The sequence below is a fragment of the Oratosquilla oratoria genome, chromosome 9, assembly GCF_046742065.1.
Source record: "Oratosquilla oratoria isolate Oo_2021 chromosome 9, ASM4674206v1, whole genome shotgun sequence".
Lineage (NCBI taxonomy): Eukaryota > Metazoa > Arthropoda > Malacostraca > Stomatopoda > Squillidae > Oratosquilla > Oratosquilla oratoria.
In genome coordinates, this window is record NC_134785.1 from 26118539 (window position 1) to 26123538 (window position 5000).

Genomic DNA, 5000 nt, shown 5'->3' on the forward strand with positions numbered 1-5000 from the left:
TGTATGTGTATATAATGAGGGTGAGTGAAGTCAGTGTGTATGTATGTATAATAAGGGTGAGTGTCAGTGTATGTACTGTATGTATGATGAGGGTGAGTGAAGTCAGTGTGTGTGTATATATAATAAGGGTGAGTGTCAGTGTACAGTATGTATGGTGAAGGTGAGAGTAAGTCAGTGTATTTGTGTGATGACGTTGAGTGAATGATAGGGTGTATAAGTCAGTGCGTGTATGTGTGTGTGCGTGTGTGTACGTGCGTGTGTTTGTGTGTTGTGTGTGTGTATATGTGTGTGTGTGTGCGTGTGTATGTAATGCGTGTATGTTTGTGTGTGTGTGTGTGTGTGTGTGTGTGTGTAATACGTGTGTTTGTGTAATGCATGTATGTTTGTGGGTGTACGTGTGCATGAGTACTCACGTGTACGTGTGTATGTGTATGTACGAGTATGTATGTATTTGCGTGTGTGTACTTTTTCTTCCCTGGCTTTACTCCTCTACCATTTTTGTATATACAATTCTCTCTCTCTCTCTCTCTCTCTCTCTCTCTCTCTCTCTCTCTCTCTCTCTCTCTCTCTCTCTCTCTCTCTCTCTCTCTCTCTCTCTCACTCTCTTTTACTATTTACACAAATATATGTTCTCCTACACATGTATCATAGAGTGAAAAGATGAGTGGAATTTGGATACTACATGTACTATGTACACTTGAACGAAAATTTAAAAAAAAAAGTCCTCATAAGAACAGAAAAGTGTTGGAAAATATTACACAAAAGAAGGAGGAAGAATGAACGGAAGAAAGTGAAAGCGAAAAGAAAAAGAAGAAAATTCAAAAGATGGTGTTCTGGTATACCACACGCGGAGAGCGCCTGAGATGCCGTATTGAACTGGTGTGTACGGTAACAAGGAGGAGGAGGAGGAAGAGGAGGAGGAGGAGGAAGGGGAGGCAGGGGGTGTGGTGTTCTTTCTTACCACCTCCTTAGGCCTATTCCCCCCACCCTTCCCTCCCCCATCCCAAGCCTCCCCCTACCAACCCAACCCCCGGTCCTTCAGTGTTTTGGTGGTCAAGTGTTGTAAACTTTCACACACACACACACACATTTACCTCGTATACTTACCTATCCTCCTTTTCCCTCCAGCCTTCCCCCGAAAACATTCCTCCACCCCCCAATCCATAACAAATTTGCATTATATATATATATATATATATATATATATATATATATTTATATATATATATATATATACATTTTTATATATATATACACTTATATATACATATATATACTTTTGTATATATATATGTATATATATATATACATATATTTATATATATGTATGTATACATATATAATGTATATATATATATATATATACATATATATATATATACATATATATATATATACATACATATATATATATATATATATATATATATATATATATATATCAGACAATTTCATTCAGCTGGGGTGAAGGGACCTGAGCCGAAACGTGACATCAAACGATTGAGACTTTGCACAACCCGAGTTCACCTCCCCGCTGAATAAAATCGTCAGGTACTCTCCACAAAAGAACCAAAAAAGGGCATCAATGCAGTACAGAAGATCCCTTCTCCCTCAAGCACCAACATACCCAACATTCACCTCCAACACTGATCTCCAACGAAACCTACTTTACCAACATCAGCACAGTCCTCCTACCCCATTTAGACAATCATCCGCTATGTTGACACATCTTTGTATATTTTGTTCTGTGTAGGCACAGATGATCGATCGAGACCCCCATCGCCCTTGTTCACCCTGGGGGTCGTCCTTTCAAATGTCTTCATTACAAAACTCTCAAAGTCAGCCATAGCATCGAAACAGCTCTTTGAGTGCTGAGCTTCTCCCACAGCTGAATAGAATAACCTGGCGATAACTAGATTGAACTCTATGACTACAAATGGAGCCATAGAGTCAAATTCACTAATAATAATGATAATAGTAGTATTGATAAATAATGACAATAATAATAACAACAACAACAATGATAATAACAATAACAACAAAAATAATAGTAATAATAGTAATAATAGCAATAATAGCAATAATAGCAATAATAGTAATAATAGTAATATCAAAGGGGATTAAACCTCTTTATTAACTTCTCCCAAAAATTAACCTTATTCCCGAGCTTAATCCCCATTCATCATCCAAATTCTTTCTTCCCCCATCTTCAGTCTCGTCTAAACCTCCCATTGATGGTGTGACCCCCCTCCCGTCCCCTTCTCTCCCCCTCTCTTCCTCTCCTCTCCCCCTCCCCTCTCCTCCTCTCCCCCTCTCAAACCGCCAGCGCCCCTCCAGCCTCACGCCCACCCCTAATGGGCGCTGAAATTTGAAGTTTTCAAACGTTACCCCTTCCCTACCCTTTCCTCCTCACCTCTTCCCTTTCTCTCCCCTTCCTCTTCTCCTACACTTTCCTCCTCACCTCTTCCCCATCTCCTCCCTATTCCTTCTCCACCTCCTCCCCAAATTTCCCCACTTCTTTCTTCTCCTCATCCTCCCCTCCCCTCCCTTACCTTCACGTATTTTAATAATAAAACTTCTCACATCCTTTCTTCCCCCCATATCCTCCCCTCCTCTTCCTCCCATCCATCTTGACTCCCAACTGCCCAACTCTCATCCCCCCCCACCCCATATCCCCTGGGGAGCTCCCTAAACCCTTCCCATTGTTTTAAACGGGGTGACGAACTTTATTGATTTGGCTATGACTGACGCCAGGGGATTTTATTCATCTGAAGAGATAGACTCGGACCTTAATTGGGTCTTGACCCATCCAGACCTCCTTCACGCAGGAGGCCGCCCCTTCATGGGTTAGTCTAATCTCAGCCAGAACAAAATCAATAAAGGACGTCTCTGTGTTGTAGGGTTAAAAGATATCGAATTTCCTCTTCCACCCCCGTCTTCTCTTCCTCCTCTTCCTCACCCTCCTCTTCCTTCTCCTCTTCCTCCTCTTCCCATTCCTCCTCCTATTCTTCCTCCTCGCCCTCTTTCTCCTCCTCTTTTACCCTTTCTCCTCTTCTACTCCCTCCTCCTATTCCTCTCCTCCTCTTCCTCCTCCTTCTCCTCCTCCTTCTCCTCCTCCTCTTCCTCCTCCTCCTCCTCCTCCTCCTCCTCCTCTTCCTCCTCCTCTTCCTCCTCCTCCTCCTCCTATTCCTCATTCTCTTCTTCCTCCTCTTTCTCTCTTCCTTTCCTCCACATACTCCATCTCTTTTCTGCCCTCTCTTCCTCCTTCACTTCATCCTTCTCCTCTCACATCCATTTTTTATTCATTATTAATACTATTATTATTAATAATAATATTATTATTGCTAACTGTCCTCACTCCTCTTCTTTACCCTCTTGAACACGGTGACGCGTCCCACAGCCGAGGGTCCTCCGATGTTAATCTCAACCGTAATCTCTAAAATACGTCACACCTTATTGAAGGCGTGAATTTCTAGCTCCCCCTTTAGCCCCATCTACCTCATTCCTTTTACCTTCTCACACCTTCACCCTCTCACCCTCTCACCCTCTCACCCTCCCACTACCGTACCTCCACACTCTTCTCTCCCTCTCTTCCCCTCACCCTTCTTCTTCTTCACCCTTTCTCCCCAACACTCCTGTATCTTCACCCACACTTCACTTCTCCCTCCAGTTCACCTGCTATGTCACCCTCTTGGTGTCCGTGCGATGTGGTATAGTAGCCACCCCGACATCCTTCTCCTCTTCATAATAAACTCTCTCCAATGTGTCCTAATCTCCAACTGCCTTCCCAGTATACTCTCCCACCCCTGTACCGACCCCTCCCGCCCACCCCAACTTCCTCCCTCCTACTGCTTAAGCATCTCTCCCAGTGTCTTCTCCCCCTCCCCCCATCATAACCTAAACCTCTGCCCCCCCCTCCCCGTCCCCTCCAGTTCTTCTCCCCAATACTCAAGGGTCCATTTGTCCTTACTCCCTCCCTCCCTCCTCCTCCTTTAATTTTTTTCTTCTCTTTCTTTTCCCCTACCTCATTCCCTCCTTCCTTACCTCCTTACTTATTCTCCCTCCCCCTCCCTCCCTCCTCAATCCCTCCTCACTCCCTCCTCACTCCCTCCTCAATCCCTCCTCAATCCCTCCTCACTCCTTTCTTCTCCTCTCCAGTTCTTTCATCGTCCTAAGCCCAGGATATTCATTCACACCCATTTCTGTTGTCTCCCTCATCTCCTCCCCTCCCTCCGTCCCTTCCTCCCCCCATCGCTTCCTCCCTCCCTCCCCTCCATCCCTCCCTCCGTCCCTTCCTCCCCCCATCGCTTCCTCCCCCATCGCTTCCTCCCTCACTACCTCCCTTTCCTACTCTCCCTACCCTCCTCCGTTTCACTCCCATTTTCCTCTGCCTTCTTCAAGTCCTTTCCCTCTTTATTCACATCCTCCTATCACCCTTCTCATCCTCATCCTCATCCTAATCCTCATCCTCATCCCCATCCTCATCCTCATCCTCATCCTTATCTCATCCTCATCCTCATCCTCATCCCCATCCTCATCCTCATCCTCATCCTTATCTCATCCTCATCCTCATCCTCATCCTAATCCTCATCCCATCCTCCTCATCCGCCTCAACCTCCTGCTCCTCCATCCTTTAACAGGCGCACCAGACGACTGTTGAGGCCTGTGAGCCATCTCACATCCTCAACCTGTATCTACCGACCTATTGAAGTCGTCAGAGATCGATAAGTTGACGAGTAGATGACAGGTGGATTTTGATGGATGGACCACCAGTGAGTCGATAGATGGATGTGTCGAGTGGACGATGACGTTTGTGTTGTGAAATGAACTTGGAACACTATAAGTGGAGGCGACTGTGGACTCGACTACGAGTACATTTGTTTTCATCTTCAAACAGAAAAAAAATCTTGACCTGAAAATAGATAAACTGAAATGAAACAAAGTACCCGTTTATAAGCGCTCCGCAAAGTGTTTTTAGAAAAAATAATATTTCTAAGTGT